Consider the following 12,352-nt stretch of genomic DNA (forward strand, 5'->3'; position numbering starts at 1 on the left):
TGTATCTCCAATGTGTCTGAAAGTATGTGCTACCCAGCTTGCCCCTATACTGACAAATATATACAATGTGTCACTGAAAGAGTGCGTTGTACCTCAGTGTTGGAAAAGTTCCACAATTATCCCTGTCCCCAAGAAAGGGGATCCTCTGAGTTGAACGACTATAGACCAGTAGCACTCACATCTGTAGCTATGAAAGTCTTCGAAAGAATTATGATGTCCCACCTGTTAAAATTCACGTAGAAGCTATGGGACCCGCTTCAGTTTGCCTATAAGGAGAATCGTTCGGCAAACGACACTGTCAATCTGGCACTGAAGTACATTTTGGATCATACAGATGAACTGCACTCATATGCCCGGATTCTTTTCATGGACTTTAGCTCAGCGTTCAATACCATTGATCCGAATTTACTTCATAAGAAAATGGTAGCTCTTGGAGTCCCTCTCAACTTATGCTTGTGGATTTATAACTTCCTGACTGTCAGGATACAGAGTGTAAAAGTTGGACCATTCACTTCGGACACCTTGGTCACAAACATCGGGGCACCTCAGGGGTGTGTTTTGTCCCCGTTACTGTTTTCTCTCTATACGAATGATTGCATCTCTTCAGCAGACTCAGTAAAAATCTTGAAATTTGCCGATGATATGACACTGATTGGTCTCATCAGGGGAAATGCTGAAGACTTGTATCGGAGTGAGGTGAAAAGAATATGTGACTGGTGTAAAGCCAATAATCTTGTACTCAACACTAAAAAAAACTGCTGAGATGGTTGTGGATTTTAGGAAAGATAAGCATGAGATACTTCCAATCTACATCCGTGACGAAGTGGTTCTTAGGGTCACAGAGACCAAATTCCTTGGTGTTATCATCTCTCATGATCTTAAATGGGGGAAAAACGTGGATGCTGTTATAAGAAAAGCACAACAGAGGATGTTCTTCCTGCGTCAGCTGAAAAGGTATGGTTTGTCTAAGAATCTGCTGATCTTATTCTTTATTGCTGTCATCAGATCTGTGATTTGTTCCTCTCTGATAGTCTGGTATGGGGGAGCCACTGCGCATGACAAACTCCGCTTACAAAGGACTTTCAGAACAGCAGAGAGAATTATAGGTTCCCCCTGCCTAAAATCCAGGATCTTTATGATAAGAGTATTCGATCCCACGCATTGAAAATTTCATCCGATCCCTCTCACCCGGGACACTCCTCATTCCAACTACTCCCTTCAGGACGTCGCTTCAGAGTCCCCAAATGCAGCACCAACCGCCATATGAACAGTTTCTATCCACTCTCTGTTCAACAATTAAATCGTCATGTGTAGACTATATACTGTATCTGTCTTGTTAGATGTTACTTGTTGTATCTGTTGTTATATATTATGTTGCCTCTTTGCCACAAAGAATTCCTTGTATATATGTAATATGTACTTGGCGATAATAAATAAATTTGAAATTTGAAATTTGAATTTGATTCAGGAACTGATGCCAGAGGAGCCCCGACCAAGTATTGAGTACATTTACTGAATATACACTTCAGTAGGCCACCTTTTCGGATTTTAAAATAATTTTTTCAAGCTGGTGTCATAAAGTATTCTAATTTACTGAGATAATGACTTCTGGGATTTCATTGGCTGTAAGCCATAATCATCAACATTAACTAGAAATAAACACATGAAATAGATCACTCCGTGTGTAATGACTCTATATAATATATGAGTTTCACTTTTTGTATTGAAGAACTGAAATAAATTAACTTTTTGATGATATTCTAATTTTGTGAGATGCAGCTGTAGATTAGTGACCCACTGACTACTCACCTCCCACTGTTTGGTAGAAATGATTCAATGCCGCATAGTGAAGTCATCACCTGATACAAATACATTAGTGTGAAGATCTCTGTTGAAAAAAAGTATTATATAAGGTTCGATCAAATAATAAAATGCATCCAATGATGGTTTCATTATCAGACTTGTTTCTAATAATCATAAGCAGATATGAAGAAGTCACAGACATTTTATAAAGCACCTTTCTACATGACCAGTCCACCGTGGACTATAATTTACAATCCTTAGATGTTGAAGAGCCACAATTTAAGAAAAGGGTGTCAATACTTTTGTCACACTTGAGCTATTAGCTAACATACCAGCAAGGTCAGAGACATAATGAGAGGGATAATCATGGAGCCTTTAGCACTTTTTACTGCATATGTAGAAACTTAGAGAGTTTACACAACATCCTAAGTGTCTCCTGACAGGTGAGGATACCAGGACCAGTCACCCTCAGCAGTCCCCATTTGTCAGTTAGCCTCTTATCAGTCAAAATCAAAGAAGGAAACTTCCTGACACAACAGGAATGGGATGACCTCACCGGTGATGTTCACATGGGATAGGGAAGGACTTTCTCATCCTTCTGGAAGATTTAGCCTTTTGTGTAAATGAATCTCTGGATTTTGAAATTTTGCACTTCTTCAGATTCTTTTTAATACCATGCCTGATGAAGAGACCCAAATTGTCTCACAAGCTTGCTTTACAACATCAGTTATTTTATTTTTGTTAGCCATTAAAAGGTATTATAACTACAAGATTATTATTATGTTTTTCCAATTTTCAATAGATTTTGAAATAGTTTAATGAATAGTTTGGGGTGGAAAATACATAGATCACTAAATAATAGAAGAAGGGCAGCATGGTGGCTCAGTGGTTAGCACTGCAGCCTTGCAGCGCTGGAGTCCTGGGTTCAAATCCCACCAAAGACAACATCTTCTAGGAGTTTGCATGTTCTCCTAGTGTTTGTGGGTACTGCAGTTTCCTCCCATATTCCAAAGACATACTGATACGGAATTTAGATTGATAGACCCATCGGAGACAGTGATGATAATGTGTGCAAACTGTAAAGCGCTGCGGAATATGTTGGCGTTATATAAAAATAAAGATTATTATTATTAAGAAAACAGCACAAACTCCCCCCAAAAATGTACTGCTCCACATCGTGCTCCCTTGACAGTATTTCTTTCCAGTGGCTCTAGGAAAATTCTGAATTTGGTTCTTAAAATGTCTTATCTGTATAAATTAGAGAGGAACAGAAAAATTCAAGCTCCTCTAGTCCTACATCCTGTCCGGTCCACTATGGTAGCCTGACAAGGGCAATCTTATTTTCTCCTGCTGGCATCCTTGGCCAAGTATTCTGGGTTCTTCTTGTGCTTGCTAGCCTCTGCAATGTCATGATGTCCTGAAGCCCAGAATTGTGAGTTGAGAAGTGAAGACAGCACTTGTCCGGCTGCCAAAGTGATTTGAACGCCGGGCAGTGGCAGTGCAATACTTTTTGATCAACTTTAATAAAAATCATCATTAATATTCTTACTTTTCCAGACTGTTAAGATGTGATTTACTTATTTATTTTACTCATCTGTATAGCGCCATTAATTCCACAATGCTTTACAGACTTCAACATCACTGTCCCCATTGGGGCTCACAATCTAAACTCCCTATAAGGATGTCTTAGGAATGTGGGACTCTGGAGAACCTGGAGGAAACCCAAGAAAACATGAGAAGAACATACAAACTCCTTGCAAGTGTTGTCAGTGGGAGTTAAGGCCCCGTCTCACTAATCAATCTCGGTAGCGAGATCGCTGCTGAGTCACAACTTTTGTGACGTAACAGCGATCTCACCAGCGAGATCGCTGTGTGTGACAGCGATCAGCGAGCGGCCCCCCTGCCGGTATCGCTGATCGCTGGAAGAAACCTCTGGACATTTCTTTGGTCGCTGGTCTCCCGCTGGCCAGCACGCATCGCTGTGTGTGACAGGCGGGAGACCAGCGATCAGGTGTAAAAAACAATAAAAAAATAAAAAAAATAGTTATTCTCCGACGTCGCGTTCAGCCATCCTGCCTCTCTCCACGCTCCGGTCCCAGTGATCCTTTGCACGAATGACCGCGAGACTTTGTTATCCCTCGAGACCGTGACATCTCGCGGTCATTCGTGCAAAGGATCACTGGGACCGGAGCGTGGAGAGAGGCAGGATGGCTGAACGGGACGTCGGAAGGTGAGAATAACTATATTTTTTATTTTGATTCTATTTTTTACAGCGATGGCCAGCGATGCCGGGCGCTCGGCATCGCTGTGCTGATCGCTGGTGAAGCTGTCTGTGTGACAGCTCACCAGCGATCACATAGCGACTTACCAGCGATCCTGGCACCTTGAGATCGGTGTCGGGATCGCTAGTAAGTCGCTTAGTGTGACGGGGCCTTTACACCCAGGAATCCTGTTGGAACAGGTCCTAACCAATGAGACACAATGCTGTCCAACTATGATCCCAAAGTATGTCTTTAGTCCAAATGCTATAAGTTATATTAGTCTCTAAAGCTAATTTATGTTTGATTGGGCTAATATAATATAAACAACACTTTTAGGCTCTCTTTACACATCTGTTTTTTATGTCCGTATGCAATTCATTATTTAAGGACTGCAAATACAGACATAGGCACACAATTGCATTCAATGGTGGTGCGCACACATCCGTGTGTCATCAGTGTGACACATACCATCGCCTGTGAAAAAGTAGTACAGCTCCTGGTGTTTCCAGGGGCCAATTTCTGAATCCAACTCCCATCATCCTCACCTGGTCTCCCTGAGATCAGTGAGCCCAGGCAAGACTGATGACAGTTGTAGTCAGCAAAAGCCATCTGTATCTAGCTGTTACGGTGTGGGAAATAAAGGAGGAACCTGGAGGTGGACCCTCTGGGTCACGGCTCCAGAGCCCCCGAGGGCGAGCCGACCAGGTGAAACCCACCCCCTATACAGGGAGCATTAGGAGCAGGCCCCCGAGGGATGGAACTGTAACAGCCGGAGCCAAAGGGATGACCAGGGCTAGAAATAAGAGAGTCTGTGGCGAGGAGGGACAGAGCCCAGGCGCACGGAGGGACTGCAAGAACTAAGGAGAATAGAGACAAGCAGGACCGGGAGCATTAGGGCCAGACGGAGGCTGGTGACTGTGGGTGAGAGAGGAAGGAGAGCCCGGTACGGACAACACACAGAGCGGACGGATGGATAGCAGAGGGTAATGGACCAGAGAGGCACTAGGAAAAAGACAGAGACACTGGACAAGGCAGGTGAGCCACGGAGCAGAGAAGCTACTGGAGGCAGCGCAAACAGGACAGCAGAGTAGCGCAGAGGATACAGGGACCTGAGGAGAGCGGAAACGCTAGAGCAGGAACAGCGTCACCGCAGAAGATAATCAGGCATCTTACCTGACAAGATGCCTTGCTGAAATAGCCGGTGGGCGCCGCCATGTTGTGGGCGGAGCCACTGCGTCACTGCTCCCAGAGGTCCGAGCGCCAAGAAATAGAATAGACCGGCGCAGGCGCGCAGGAACGACGACGGGGAGTCCGGATGTCTGGAGCGGGGACGCGACGTGGAGCAGGAGCGCGCCGGGAGGCGTGCAGGAGAGCAGCGGGGCCGCGCTGGTAAGTATGGCCGGTAGTGGGCATGACACCGGTAGGGGGCATGACACTAGCGCTAACTACAAGTGTCATCATTGTCGCCTGATATCCCAGCGATCAGCGAGACCAGGCGATACTGATGATAGCTGTAGTCAGTGGCCACCCTCTTTGTCAAGAGTGTATTAAATAAATAATAAAAAAATGGCTTGGGGTACCCTGTCATTTTCATAAGCAGCTGAGGGAAAGCCAACAGCTGGGGGCTGATGTTAATATTCTGGGAAGGGGCCAATAGCCATAAAGGTTCCCAGGCTATTAATATTAGTTCACAGGTGTTTGCTTAGCCTTTACTGGTTATTATAGGAGAGATCCCAGAAAAAATGATGTGGGGGTCTCCCCTATATTTACTACCCAGCAAAGGCTAAACAGACAGCTGTGTGCTGATATTACTAGCCTAGAAAAGTAAAAGAGAAAAATAAAAATTGCAAAGTTATACTCACATTTCTGCTGATAATCCATTAATGCTCATTTCCTACAACGATCTGGAGGGTTTGGTGAGCAGTCACATCAGTGATGTGACCACTCTTCATGCCAACTGAAACACACGGAGCAGCAATGCAGTCCCCGAGTTACAAACTAGATTCGTTTTTTGGGTCTGTTCGTAACCGATATATGTATGTAAGTTGGAACAGGTCCGGGAAAAAAACAACTTATACTCATCCCTCTGAGCTGAGTATTCTTTTTTAACATCGAACATTCCTAACTAGGGGTGTATGTAAGTCTGATGTCTGTAAGGCCGGTTTCACATTAGCGCTTTTTAAGCGCACGCACGGCCGGGGGTAGCTCCGCCCCCGAGCCGGCTCTCTGCCCGGCGTGCCTGCCCCTTGCTTGTATCGCCGCCTACTAGCGGACAGCGGCGCCTGCGATCGGCGCACCCTATCTTTAGCATAGGGTGCGCAGATCGTGCGCAGGCCGTGCGCTAGTTGCGCTTTGACCTGCGCTGCGCACTTTTGACGGTGCGCCGTGCGCGCCAAAATCCGAAAAGTTTGATTTTGGCGCGCACGGCGCACCGTCAAAAGTGCGCAGCGCAGGTCAAAGCGCAACTAGCGCACGGCCTGCGCACGATCTGCGCACCCTATGCTAAAGATAGGGTGCGCCGATCGCAGGCGCCGCTGTGCGATAGGAGGCGGCGCTACAAGCAAGGGGCGGGCACGCCGGGCAGAGAGCCGGCTCGGGGGCGGAGCTACCCCCGGCCGTGCGTGCGCTTAAAAAGCGCTAATGTGAAACCAGCCTAAGTCAGGGACCGTCTGTGTATGCATTGTAAACAGATATAAACTAAAATTACCAGGCAGCTTCAATGCTACAACTGGTGTTTTTTTTTTAATTACATTCTAGGTCATTCTGCCCATGAATTAACTCATAAAAGAAACATCAAAAGATAAGACAGGACAAACAAGGCTTTTGAAGGAAATTCACTATTAGGAAATCTGCAGATTTAACTAATGCATTAATGAAATCAAAGCAACAGACAGACAAAATTGCAAATCAATTAATCTCAAAAACATCGAGAACAATGAGATAGAGAATGCTGAAGAATTTGTCTACAGAGCTGATTTTCCAACTATTCTACACTTTTGGTCACTTAAAATAAATCGAATGGGAATGTAAAAAAACACAGTTGTAGCAGTACAACCAGCAGTATTTAAAGAAGCTCTGAAGCTAGACTTGGCGCTTTCTCGGAGCTCCACGGCCAGCAAACCTGAACAACTTCACAGCTCCAGCTCCCTCTGCCTTTTCTGGATGGCTAGTCAGGTGATGGCGCGCATGCATTGACGTCATCGTGTACGCGCCGTTATGTGAGCACCCCAATGGCCATTGCCTGGAGACTAGAAGTGGAGCTGAGCCTGCAGGGGATCATCAGTGAGGTTCCATAAGTATGAAAATTTTTTTTGAAAATGAATTAAATGGGTGAGGGGGACTGCAAATTTTGAAACGGGGGGGGCAGCAAATGATTGTATTGAGCCTGGGTCATGGGGGACAGTAAATGATGATGAATTAAGGGTGGGGACAAGAAATGATGATTTGGGTGAGGGGAAGCAAATAAAGATAAATTGTGGGTGGGGGAGAGTAAAGGTCCCGTTACATTTATTGATGCACCAGGGATCCCGACCACGATATGGCCCGGTCAGGATTGCTGGTGCATCGCTAAATGGTCGCTAGTGAACTGCCAAACAGGCAGATCTCTCCAGCGATGCAGCAGCGGTCGGCGATCGATACTCCCCTCTCAGACGCGGTGATGATGACCGTCTTCCGCCCGCGTCCAGCAGGAAGCCGATGAAGAGAAATGGACCAGGCCGATCTCCCCCTTCACCCAATCAATAGGAGGATTGTGGCGTTGCAACCAGGGTATACCCAATACCAGTCCTGCAGGCAGATTATTCATAATGAAACAACTTAAATTTTCCACATGAGTGGAACCCACTTTCATAGAAAAAACTTCAGACATAAAACAAATCCCATCCCGGGTAAGAAGAGATGAATCCACAGCCACAATTTTAACAGGGTCTTTTAACCTGACTGTCCCTATCTTATTAAGAGTCACAACTTGGGCATGAATCAGATTAATGGAGGAACCACAGTCAACAAAGGTGGTGGTCATAACAGGACCGCCAGCAATTTCCAATTCAACCTGGAGCACCATTTTTGTACGTGAGAAAAAATGTACCAGGGAGTCTGAACAACCTCCTCGATTGTTGCCCAGACTCAGTCGTTTCTCTGATGGTTTCAATGAAGAAGGGCAGAAGGGGCAATTCCTTTTCCAATGTCCAGAGGCTCCACAGTAAAAGCATAGTACGTTGTCTCTACGGTGCCTTCTCTCTTTCTCCTTCACCTCCCATATACAATCTCTTGCCCGCTCGTGCCGCTTACACCTAAACAACATCTCTAGAATCCGCCCTTTTCTCACCATGGAAACAACAAAAACCCTCACTGTCGCCCTGATCCACTCCCGCCTGGACTACTGTAACGCTCTACTAACTGGCCTCCCCCTCACTCGACTCTCCCCTCTCCAATCCATCCTTAATGCAGCAGCCAGGGTTGTCCATCTGGCTAATCGTTTCTCGGACGCGTCCGCTCTTCGCCAGTCGTTACACTGGCTGCCCATTCATTACAGGATACAATTCAAAGTACTTGTTCTCACCCACAAAGCTATCCACAGGGCGGCACCCCCTTACATTTCCTCCTTCATTTCTGTCTATCGGCCTCACCGACCACTGCGCTCTGCAAATGACTTTCGACTAACCTCTGCCCTAATCCATACCTCCCACTCCCGACTCCAAGACTTCTCCCGTGCTGCGCCAATCCTCTGGAATGCTCTATCCCAAGATATTAGGACCATCCACAATTTGCATAGTTTTGGGCGCTCGCTCAAAACACATTTGTTCAGAGCGGCCTATCACATTCAGTAATCAAAGTCATTTTATGCTTGTGTGTGTGTAGCCCATTCACTATCTCCATCTATCCCCCACCCCCTGAAGATGGCTGGACCATCATTGTAAATACATCATTGTAAATACAAACCTGTGCTTTGTATCGCCCCCACCTCATTGTATATTGTAAGCTCCCACGAGCAGGGTCGTCTTATTTCGCTTTAATTATTGTATTGTTAACGTTATTACTTATGACTGTTGTGTTTGAAACTGTTCAACTGTAAAGCGCTGTGGAATATGTTGGCACTATATAAATAAAGATTATTATTATTCTCCTTAACCGAGACTGTCCCAACCTTCATGCGCTCAGATAGAGGTGCAGTGTCACACAATTTGGGGTACAAGGGAGACTCTTGTTGCATCATTCCTCTAGCACGGAGTCTCCGGTCCATACGGACCACCTGCATCATGGCATCCTCCAGGGTATCAGGAAGCGGATGTAATGCCAGAGCGTCCTGCAGACGGTCAGAAAGGCCCCTGCGAAACAACCCCCTCAGGGCGGCGTCATTCCAGGATACTTCGGCGGTCCAACGTCTAAACTCTGAGCAGAACCATTCTGCAGAGTGCCTCCCCTGTGTCACACTCATCACCATATCCTCAGCCAGACGCACTCTATCAGGCTCGTCATAGATGTGCCCCAGAGCCTCAAAGAACAAGTTCACTGACATACATTCAGGAGCAGAGGAAGACAGAGAGAAAGCCCATGCTTGCGGAGCCCCCCGAAGTAGGGAAATAATGACCTCCTCCATTTGGAACTCATCCCCGGAGGAGCGGGGCCTTAGAGAAAAAAAAAGCTTGCATCCTTCTCTGAAAGACCTGAACTCCTTTTTATCCCCTGAGAAAGGGTCGGGCAATTTGACCGGAGATTCGGGAGACGCTAATGACACATCTCTACCCCCAGAACTAGAAGCCCCTGCATCGACAGCCCCCTGCACAGTAACCACCAACTGTTGCTGGCTATGGGCCATGGTGCGCTGTTCCACATTGAGTTTATGGAACATTTGGGTCAGGTGCTTGACCTGATCAGCCAAAGCTTGTATGGGATCCATGAGGATAATACACACTTTTTTTTTTTTTTCTCTTCAGAGGAAAAAAAACCTGAAACAGTCAGTTATAATGTCAGGAACTTCGCACTGCACTTGCTCACTGAGCCAAAGATACCTGCGGAGCGGGCAGCAGTGGTGACTAGAGTTGAGCGACTTTTGTTTTTTTAGGGTCGCGTTTTGTTTCGTGAAACCCGACTTTTCCAAAAGTCGGGTCGAGCAAGATCGTCCGATTATAGGGAAAAGTCGGGGTCGTCCCGAAACACGAAACCCAATGTAAGTCAATGGGGAATAAAAGTCGGCAGTGAGAGGAGGACAGGAAACACACCTACAGTGCCCATTTGAATGCCAAAAGCATCAATTCTTCTTTCTTAAGCTTGTCAACCTTAATTAACTTCATAATACAAGTTACGCACTGAAAAATGGGGGTTATTTGGCTACAAACTGTGGGGGGGGAGGGCTGGCTCCAGGTTTTCATGTGCCCTGGGCGAAAGAGCGCCCCTTTAACACATACCACAACTCATCATGCTCCGATACGGCAGGGAAATAGCGGTATAGTACAATGAAAAATACCTCACTTTTTACATCTCATGACGAGGCCCATCTATTTCTCCATACAGAATCATTGGTCCCATATAATGTTTGAAACAGTATATGATGAGCTCCACATAATGCTACAGTATATGTTGGTCCCCATGGATGAAGCTCCACTGTCTTATGGGCCCAAATAATGGTCCAAACATAATGGGCCCCATTTCTAATGCTCTAGTGTATAATGGGCCCTGTAAATGCTGCTCCAGTGTCTGATGTCCACCTTTGGAATGTTCCAGTGTATGGTGGGCCCCATCTATCATTCTCCAGAGTATAGTGCTCCCCAAAAATTGCTGTCCCAACATTGAAAACAATCAAATAAGTCTCCTCGCTAGGGAATCCCTGTAAGTAAGTCTGGACAGGTGCTGTAGCTTGCTTAACAGCTCGCCAGCCGTTCTCACGCCCAGTATGGATTACACGTGATTGCACAAAGGTGAGAAAGGGTACCATATCCCCAGATAACATGTATGGATAGCGTACACATTCAAAATATATGTCTCAGGAGGCAGGCTCAGACGGTGTTAGGCCCAGTATGGATTGCACGTGATTGCACAAAGGTTAGAAAGGGTACCGTATCCCCGGATAACATGTATGGATAGCGTACACATTCAAAATATATGTCTATACAGCATGAGGCAGGCTCAGACGGTGTTAGGCCCAGTATGGATTGCACGTGATTGCACAAAGGTTAGAAAGGGTACCATATCCCTGGATAACATGTATGGATAGCGTACACATTCAAAATATATGTCTATACAGCATGAGGCAGGCTCAGACGGTGTTAGGCCCAGTATGGATTGCACGTGATTGCACAAAGGTTAGAAAGGGTACCGTATCCCTGGATAACATGTATGGATAGCGTACACATTCAAAATATATGTCTCAGGAGGCAGGCTCAGACGGTGTCAGGCACAGTATGGATTTGACGGCCCAGATTACACAGCGGAGGAGCAGGGAGAGGTAAAGATTGCAAATGCTGGGGCCCTGCCCAAGCAAGGGGGGCCCACTCGTGGGCGTGGGTACTGGCACTGGGCCCCTCATAGTTCAGCGGTGTGTCTGACGGCGGGTGTGCACCACCACCGTCAGAGACACTTGATTGCACTATGAGGGACCCTGTGCCAGTGCCCGCGCCTAAGAGTCGGCCTACCCACCTGTCCAGGGCAACGGCACTCGCACGGTGTCGTGCGGTAGGTGGTGACCCCGGCCATGGGGGGGAGGCAGCACAGTTAGGGAGTTTTAGAAAGTGGCATATGTTGATTTTGTACATTCAGCTGATGCAAAAGGCGAAATAGGTGAAGTACCAGGAAGAGGTGGACCAAAGCAAGCCATTTTTCTGTCATCAGGGGAAGGTGGGACAAAATCCTTGGAAACCCATGCGTGGTTCATTTTAATGAATGTTAGATCATCCACATTTTGGGTTGACAGACGGGTCCTTTTTTCTGTCAGGATTGATCCAGCTGCACTGAAGACTCTTTCCGATAGCACACTTGCAGCTGGGCAAGCGAGCTCCTGTAAGGCATATTGGGCCAATTCAGGCCAGGTGTCCAGTTTAGCGGCCCAATAGTCAAAGGGGAATGACCTGTGTGGGAGAACATCGATATGGGAGGAAAAGTAGTTTGTTACCATAGTTGACAACTGCTGTCTCCTGTCACTTTCCATCGATGCAGTATTACCAGTTGTGTGAGCGGTATTTGAAAAATCAGTCCACAACATTGTCATGAAACCCCTGTCTCCAACGCCACTTCTGCTGTGTGCACCACGAACACCTCTGCCAAGCTGCCCCCGGCCCGTACGGCTCGTGTGA

The sequence above is a fragment of the Dendrobates tinctorius genome, unplaced genomic scaffold (assembly GCF_039654945.1).
Source record: "Dendrobates tinctorius isolate UK_male_01 unplaced genomic scaffold, ASM3965494v1 ptg000199l, whole genome shotgun sequence".
Lineage (NCBI taxonomy): Eukaryota > Metazoa > Chordata > Amphibia > Anura > Dendrobatidae > Dendrobates > Dendrobates tinctorius.